This window comes from Limulus polyphemus, unplaced genomic scaffold (assembly GCF_000517525.1).
Source record: "Limulus polyphemus unplaced genomic scaffold, Limulus_polyphemus-2.1.2 Scaffold483, whole genome shotgun sequence".
NCBI classification, from domain to species: Eukaryota; Metazoa; Arthropoda; class Merostomata; order Xiphosura; family Limulidae; genus Limulus; species Limulus polyphemus.
In genome coordinates this window covers 211,864-221,529 of record NW_013666093.1, presented here as the reverse complement: position 1 = coordinate 221,529, position 9,666 = coordinate 211,864, and the positions used below count along the sequence as shown (strand labels likewise).

At 37.8% G+C, this 9,666-nt stretch overlaps 1 protein-coding gene across 4 annotated transcripts in view; it reads left to right on the top strand.

Annotated features, from left to right (window-relative positions):
* LOC106458541 (tripartite motif-containing protein 2-like) overlaps positions 1-9,666 on the top strand; it is a 53,273-nt gene that overhangs the window by 15,084 nt on the left and 28,523 nt on the right. The gene's annotated exons all lie outside the window — the stretch shown is intronic.

Below are 9,666 nucleotides of genomic sequence, written 5' to 3'. Positions count from 1 at the left end.
CCCATCAGATTGTTGGTGAAGTGGCGTTGTCCTGGTCTTTCGCATGCCAAACAACTTGCAGCATTCGTGGAATACAGCTGATTCAAAGTTACGGCCTTGATCCGAATGCAGTTCGTATGGCATATCAAATCTAAAGAAGAAATCACTAATAGCCGAAGCTACAGTTGTAGCTTCCTGATTTGGTATTGCATATGCCTCCAGCCACTTGGTGAAATAATCCATCACCACACAAATGTGCATGTTTCCAGCACGAGTTTGGGGCAAAGGACCAGCAATGGCAATGACTACTCTTTCCATTGATGCACCAACTTGATATAACTTCATTGGAGGACGTCCTTTATGCTTGGGTCCCCTTTTAGCACAGCATGTACTGCAGGTCCTGCACCATTCTTCCACATCTTGCCTCATACCTGTCCAGTAAAATCTCTGCTGTAAGTGACTCAATGTCTTCTTAACTCCGAGATGTCCTCCTGTTAAACTATCATGGGATTGACGCAGCACAACTTCCTGTAACTTTCTCGGTATAGCTGTTTGCCAGGTCGTCACTTTCCCATCTGTGGACAAGACTACCATCTTCAAGCTTCAACTGGTCCCATTGTGCCCAATAGTTCTTTGTCACAGGGCTTAAGCTAGACGCCTTCTCCCAAGCAGGGTGCAAAACACTTGCTTTTAGAAAATCAATTATTGGCTTCAAATATTGGTCTTTCTCCTGCTCTGCTTTAATATCTATACCTGGTTCCATTTCACCATCATCAACTCCTTTAGTCACTTTGAGTTCAACTTGATGACACACGGTTAGTTCAACCTCCCTTTTAACAGTTACCAGAATTTGGCCTTTGTTCCCAAACGTCATTTTATTCACATTAATTACACACTTACTCGGAGTAAGTAGTCCAACCCTTATATGCATTGGTCTTCAATGTCAGCCAAGTATACTTTGTGTCTGTCCTTCATGCCTATGAGCTCAATAGTTACTCACACTGGTCCCCACAACCTTGCAGAATGTCCTGTCACACCACAGAGCTTCTGTATGGCTTCTGGTACTCCTTTGTGATCTAGTACCTTGATAGTCACAAGGGTCTGCTGAGATGCAGAATCTATGACAAAGTTGCACTTTTGGCATCCAGCTTTCCTGTCACGTAGACACTATGTGTGCTTGGCATTTTACAATTAGCTGTTGGGACTTTCACGATGGGGATTGGTGTGTGTCCCTTAACACAAACCACTACTGGTTCCCTGAGGCTGACTTATTGGTAGTATTCTTCTTACTGGCTACTCGCATGTCATTTCTCTCCACAGATCCAATAACCTTTCTGGGTAGCAGCCTTTCCCGCCATGGCATCTTCCCTGTGTTAAAGTTTCTAGCATTGAGCTTTCTTGTGCTCAGGTTTCTTACAGTACCAGCAAAGTCCCTCAAACCTCTTCTGGCCTTGAATCCTGATGACTGTACCGGAATCCTGATGACTGTACCAAACTTGGTACCTCTGTGCTGGACTTAACGTAGGATTCGAATTCAATAGCTCTGGTCATTGCATAGTAGAGGGGTGTGCTTGCTTCACTTGTATCTTCAGTTGTGGACTGTCTAAGGCGTCTACAAACTGATCCCCCAGCAACAGCTCGAGGACATTGGGTGGTGCAGTTGGATAGGCCCTGTGTGCCATACTGTGCCAGCTCTTGCAGGCTCTCCTCTTTAGCATGGACTCTAATCCTAAACCTAGCCCTGTAGACTTTGGACTGATTTTGGGTTCCATACCTGAGTTCTAGAGCAGCTGCCAGTGCTCTGTAGTTGTGCTTGTCGTCTGCTGACAACTGTCCAAGTATTTCTAGTGGTTGTCCCTTCAAGCTCGTTGCCAGATATACCGCTTTCTGCTCCTCTGTCCATCCATTCATCTCTGCCAGGAGCTCAAATTGTGCTCTGTATGCTTTCCATGGTGCCTTCCCATCGAATTCCTGTGGCTTCCTTCATACTAGATCACCCCTATTCTTGACACTTATGTCTGGAATGTGACTTCTGACAGGACTGATGATGTCTGCGTTATGGTTTAGCTGCGGGGTCTGGAAGGGGCTTCCTGATGTTTGGGGCTGATTAGGTCCATAGTTAATATATCCTCCCTGTGTAAAGGACAGTAAATCGTCCTTTAATGTATTTAATCACTTTGAAATTTACTCATCTTTTTCATTTGTGTATGCTGGCTTTCTCTCAATTGTTGGAGACTTTCTTCTTGTTCATTTCCTTTCTCCTCCAACCACTGCTGTATTCTCTCTTCTTGTTTATTTTCTTACTCCTCCAACCACTGCTGTAGTCTCTCTTCTTGTTTGTTTTCTCGTTCTTCTTGTATCTTTTCTTTTTCCTCCAACAACTGCTGTAATCTCTCTTCTTGTTTCTTTTCTCGTTCTTCTTGTTTCTTTTCTTTTTCCTCCAACAACTGCTGTAGTCTCTCTTGTTTATTTTGCTGTTCGAGCTGCCACCGTTACAGGTTTTCTTGCCACTGCTGCTGTCTCTCTTCTTGTTTTTTTTTCTTTTTCCTCTAACAATTGCTGTAATCTCTCTTGTTGTTTCTTTTCTAGTTCTTCTTGTTTCTTTTGCTGTTCTTGTATTGCTGCCATCAAATCTGCTAAGCTGTAGTTTGATTTGCCACTGCTCATTACCATCTTTTTTTTTGTCCCACTCTGTGACACCAGTTTGTTATGTATCTGGTCGTTTGTTAATTTCCGGTATAAATTCTTCCCGTGGAATTTCAGCGATACAAGTCCTTTCTTAAATAAAATCAGTTTATTCTTTCTCAATACAACTTTACACAGAATTTCCACAGTCACTTTAACTTAAACACACGCTATAATTCACTTTACTTGCGGTCACTACCGCTCGCTTGACTCAATTATCTGTCTCTATATTTATTTATCTGCTATTATATCTCCGCTTTATTAGCCAGGCTTATATACCAAAAAAAAAAAAAAAAAGAGGGCGCCTAGAAAAGACTAGAGTTGCCAGGAAAAGTCAATATCCTTCGATAATCTCATGACGTGTTACCAGAGTCACGTGACTTCCGCTGTCGTAACAATATATAATTTTGTAAGAAGATGCAATTTTGATATTACTTTCTGGTCAAGTTATTTGTAGTATGTTATATTATGGTTAGGTTGCTTAGTTGTTATATCGTGTATTGGCCAGATTATTATATATGCTTGATACTAAGATCAGTTTATATATAGTTATTGAAATCTGTAAGTGATACACATACAGGAATTCATAAAAAGTGAGTAATAACAACTAGATGGCTAAGTTATTAACGATACAAAATATTATAACAGAGAATACAAAAGAAAAGCAAGTAATTTGTTCAGAGCACTAGTTTTTTAGCAGGGGCATAGTGGCTCATGGAACATGGCTCCGAGTTTGTTTTTTTTCAGATACAAACTTTTAGCTTATCGCTCCGTCATCTCTTGACCGATTTGAAATCCAATTGCAGTTTTGGACTCGGGAGGTCAAACCCTATCGATTGATGTATTTGACCATGTCTAATGTCTCATAGATTAATTTACTCTAATCCTACCTAAAAAAAAATCCAATTTGAGGGTAGGCTGGTAGAGATTCTGATGTGTAATAAAATCGAATTGGGTATACTTGCTACCCCTGCATGGTATTGCTGGCGCACAAAAATATAGCTAATAAAAAGGGGGGAAAAGGTCTTTTAGATTATTTTTCTCTAACTCAATCTAAAAGAATTTCAAGTGCCGCGGCTACTGAGGATTCCTTCTTTGCTTTACCCAGAGAACTATACGTTGTTTTCCTGCTACCATACAGGTTATCAAGGTACGATTATGGAATATTGGTCCAAATGCACTGTATTTACACCCCACAATTCAACCAAGCTGTTTGGTCACCGTTTGATCTTCTCAGTTTTAACATAAGCCTCGAGATTGTTCATACCGGAACTTTGCGCTTGCCAAGCCACAGTTATATGTTCCATCGGCTTTTTTACCATCAAGATATCTTTCACCACATTTACGTACGTCTGTGGTTATTATATTTCTGGAAGATAAATCCCCACCTGAAGAGTCATGTCCTTGAGAGAATGGCATGATGTGTTTGTCAGCAGTCATGGTGCGATGAGTTTCGTGTCAGTCATCCTTTGGGCAAGATACAACCTTAAACTTCTACAGATTCCCCACCATGTTTCATTGTAAATATTGTACATTGAATTTGATACCAGTCTTTTTATCCGGCGTCAAACATCTCTTATTGATTGTTGCCCAGTAGTTCGATCTTGGATTCACCTGTAAAGAGAACAAGTAATAATTATTTATACTGACTGATCAGTTCACAGTTGTCAGGGCGACAACAGTTATTATTCAATTCGTGGTTCGAATCATGAAGATTGTTCTTAATGGACTTACGTACTTACAACTCTAAAAACCGGGCTTCGATTCCTCTCTGTGGACACAACCCAGTATAGTTTTGCTCTGAAACAAACAAATGTTAATAGTGGTGAAGAGTACAATTACCGAAACTTTGGTAAATAATAATATACACATTACCTACACGACTGTGTCAGTATTGGTAATTATGACTGTCTTTGGATTATATGTCCATATTGTGTGATCTTGATAATTCGATAGTGTATTTTGGTTCATGGTAGACTTTGCACTGATGTACGTGTAGATCTTTTCACACAAGTGTAAAGCATATTTACATGGTTGGTGACGCCAGAAGTAAAGTGAAACCAACGGAGTATTGCCATATATTAGTCATTGTATACAGTATGTAATTAGTCTAACCAGACCTTCTGTTAGAACTGCACAACATAATATTATACTGCTACTCTATGCTTGTTAGATACTGCATTTTAAATTAAACCAAAATAAACTTGAACTCTCGTGTTTCTGCTTTTCTGAGACGTTTATGGTTTGAGATGGTCTGTATGTTGATATAGCAAACAGCAGATATGTGTACGTATGAATGTAATTTTCTTTATTTAAAGACTTGCTGCACGTGTTTCGTTGTAATGACATATGGAGGTATGGCTGTTGCACGTGTTAGTATTTTTGATGTTTGCATTTCTTAAAGCCTTATGCTATCATCGGGTGTTCACGTGGAATAATATGTTCCTGTTACCAGATGGCTTTTTGTTTTTAGTGATTAAGATACCTTGTCATTTACGGGTCTATGGAGTTAGTAAGCTTGTGGTAGAATGTTAGACCTTGTGAAATGGTAACCTTGTTAGTTATTAGTCAAGAAACCAATCAAAAGACTGAAAGTTATATCCATAAATCATTTTTTTAATATATATTCCTTTTTTGTAAGTTAGTGAAGTAGTTATTAGGATTTCCCTATATCTGTTCATCAATTTACTTGTGCACATGTTTCCTGTTAATTGAAATATTGTATTATATTTATTTGTTTTATTCTATATAAGCATGACAGGTTGATTTTTGGGAAATCTGACAATTTAAACTCAACAAACATTAGACCTCTTACATAGTTGCATTTGCTATTAAATGAATAATTGTTGGTCAAACATTTGAGATAAAAATGTAGTTTATGGGATTTTTATCACAAGTGTTACGCCTATTATTTTTCAATTCTTGGCTCGGCGTGGCCAGGTGGTTAGGTCGCTTGACACGCAATCTGAGGGTCGCGGGTTCGAATCCCCGTCCCACTAAACATGCCATTTCAGCCGTGTGGGCGTTATAATGTGACTGTCAATCCCGCTATTCGTAGCCCAAGAGTTGGCGGTGGGTGGTGATGACTAGCTGCCTTCCCTTTCATTACTAAATCAGGGAAGCCAGCGCAGTTAGCCCTCGTGTAGCTTTGCGCGAAATTCAGTCCACCACATTCTAATTCTTTGCCAAATTTTGGAGCTTAAACTGTAATTTTGTTCAGTTGAACATTAACTTTTCAGATTTTTTTCTTTTTGAACTAGTGGGTGTACTTGGAATACAAAGTTCTTTAAATGTTACGTTAGATAGATATATATGTATATGAGTTGACAGCCTGCGTGTATCTGTAATGACTACAAGAACAAAATTGTACTTGTAATTCTACAATAACGAGTGCCAGCATAAAAAAGGTCACATTAAAAAATAAAAATCTGTAAAAGTATCTTGGTTCTTATTAAAAATGCTTAAATTATTATTTAACTAACCATTTCCTTCAATTGTGTGTTAGCTCTAATTGCGATGTGTATTAAGATTGCTAGTTTTATATCTTAAATCTTTATACGACTAAACTTATATTTCTGACCATCTTCCTTTTAGTTAGAAATAAAAGTTTAGTCGTATAAAGATTCAATATATAAAACTATCAGTACACACAATGCATATGGGAGTGGGAAGTAATGATAGTGGAGGCCTGTTGTATTTGTCTTTTGCTACCAAACGTTTTTTGTTGGTGCTATCTTTAAAATATTTTATGCGTTTGTAGGTCCTAACCTATATTTAACCACATAAGTGCTTTCAAGGAAATAGTACCGCGTAGAAAATGTGTAAAATTACTAACATGTAATATTTAAAACTGAGTAACTTTGTGAAATTTTACATAACACACGTAAGCCTAAGCAGAAAAAAGTATTCAACTTAGTTTCATTAATTATCTATAGAGGGAAGCACTTCCAGAAGTAAAACGTATTTTCAAAGTTTGATAAAATATAATTTCAGAGCATAAGAGGCAAGCAAATATCAGAATAGAATCAAATTTTTTCATGATTTCACACTCAAAGCTTGGTATATACATAAAAGGATACTATATGTAAAGGAGTAATAAATAAATATAAATAAAATTTCACTAGAATACGATTTTAAAAATTGATTAGTCGTTAGACATTTAATATGTTCTGCTATAAGGTGCAGGTGTTTGTTCTAACTCCTCACCAACCTTCTTGCTACGTCTATATATGGGGGAGGCATTAATATGAATGGTTGCACAAATCTTGTACTTCCAAGAGCAACTTTACTGCAAGGGTAATTACACCAGGCTTGTTTTAAACACCTCTCAGATTTCTTTGGACTTTTTACGCCTTAACTTCTCTAACAAAGACGCAACGCTTGTGAGCGTGGCTTCACGTTGGCTCAGGAATGAGACAAAAATTTCTCTACTGTCATCTACGGACAGTAACAATAATTGTATTGTCAAGGAGAAGGGAGAGGCTTCATACTCGTTAAATCTTATTAGTGCTGGTTCTTCACTCCCCCCCTCCACAGAACCCTTCAAGAATCAAAACAATATCGCTTAACCCCTATATTCAAATAGGTACATCTGCCGAAGTAGATCCCACAAACATAAATATGCAACTTAACAAAATTTTGAAATAAAACATTAGTTTTTGTTTAATCGAAAATACTATCGTTTTTTTTTAATTATTTGTAATGGAAACTTGATCTTCATGTTCGCGCACCACATTAGAACGTTCTTGAACCCGTAGAAATTCATGAACCACAGGTGGAGACTCAACTCTTGATTCTCTGTTCTTCACTTGGCTGGAAAGCAGTTTAACTTTCAAAATGTTATTCCTTTAATATTTTAATTTTTTTTTTTTTAAAGAGGCATCACCATCAGTAGATTTGTAAACTAACATGGTGACACTTCGATGATTTTAGACTTTCATTCAAGGTTGTTTTATGTAAATATATATAAAAAAAACGTGCATATTATTTGTTCTTAGGTTGTATAATTTTCACTCGTGTTGCTTATATGTGATTATAGAGTATTTATGACTCTAAAATAGACTTCATTGAAAACGTAATGTACTAACCGAATACCGTTCTTACTTGTGAGAACGTATTTCTTCGTGTTTTTTACCGTGTTCGTCTTTTCTTTTTGTATGGAGTTATTAACACACAATAATTTTCATGGTTTTCTTTGTGATCAGCGTGACTACTTTCCTTCTGAATTATTCTCCTCATCGTGCCTTACTGATTTTGATTCCAGCATGTTTTTAGCCTTTCGAGTGGTGCACCTGTCAGGTTGAAAAGAGTAGTATGACCTCTGACCTGCTAGACAGAAAACTGACCACCTGCTTCATAATAAATGACTGGGAATATGCGCGGAGGCGTTTACGGGAAATTATCCATCCGCCCGTAAGGTTCTTTGCAATTATACAGCCAGGTGCAGTTGGGTCTATTTAGATTTATCATTATGTGCACAAAATAGTTATCACGACCTGAGAATAAAGTTGAAGAACGATATAACTTAAGGTATTTAATTTTACGTTTATTTTAAAAGTGAGTTTAATTGCATGTTTAAAGATGGTTTATTACTAGTTAATAATTACGAATGTGACCTACCCAACAACTGAGACTTGGACATCTTTACAGAACGTTGAGTAAAAGCATGGAAAATTTTGTTACAAAAAATCGTAAAGCATTAAACTGTATCACATGAACAGAAATATAATTTGAATGTTACTAGTGAACCAGCATTCTTTATATACACGTTTCTACTGACGTATATTCATTGACTAGTGAGTTTCTGTGGAAAAAGTCCCTAGTGTAACGTCACTTTTCAGATCAATTTACAAATTTGTCAATGTATAGCAGAATCGTTTAAAAAGTTAATAATTTTTACGATTTTCATTTTATTCTTGGCTCAACGGAAAATCAGTAGACTTGTAACACTAAAGCCAGGTTTCGATACATGTGGTAGGCACAACACAGATAACCCATTGTGTAACTTTGTGGTTATCAACAAAACAAATACATAGCCCCTCTGGTGGCTCACTGGTTAGCTGGAGATTCGGGGTTCAATTCTTTCTTTTTTTTCTGGCTTATGGTTTCGAGGAAGAAGAGTATATAATAATATTTCAACTAATCATGTTGCCAACAAGGCCTTTTTCTCAGTATCAGTGCTCATCAGGCCTGCTTGGTTCCTGGGCTGTTCAAATAGGTGGCAAAGAGGGCCTCATGCGCGTTACAAGTTTCTCGGGAAAGAGGGTTTCCTTTTGTGAGTCAGACTCTGGTGTAAAATGCCGTAGAAATCTATAAAAAGAAGTGGTGAATCATCACACCTGCCATGTCCATTTGTACATCAATAGCTTCACCCGTTAGGTCTTCTTCTTTCACAAAATACTTCTTCACTAGATTGGCATGGTAGATCTTGGTCTCCCGTTCCAATTCACCTTGTAATCCATTCTGTTGAGTACTTCCTGTACTTCAAAAGGTTCTTTCCATTGTAGGGTCAGTTTGTTGTGGTCTGTGGGCAGCATAACTAAGACCTTCTGTCTAACCCTGAAACTTCAATCCTTGGCCTTCTTGTCAAAGAAATGCTTCTGATTACCTTGAGCTGCATATAAACTCTGTCGAGCGAGTTGACAGGTTTCCTCCAGTCGGTTTCTGAAGTCTAACACATACTCGGATGTGTTCCTTACTTCTGAGTCTTATTATCCCGTCCATAACTCTTTCAATATTTGCGTCGGACTTCGTACTGTTCTTCCATACAGTAACTCGAAGGGTTAAAATCCTGTACTTGCTTGTGAAACTTCTCGATAAGCAAATAATACTGCCTGCAAGTACCTGTCCCAGTCATGTGGTCTCTCTCTTGGCACATCTTCTTTAGCATGCTTTTTAAAACTCCATTGACTCTCACAAAGTCCATTACATTTAGGATTGTACGAGGTGGTAAAGAGCTGCCAAGTACTGATTAGTCTGCACACTTCCTGCATCCGTTCGGAA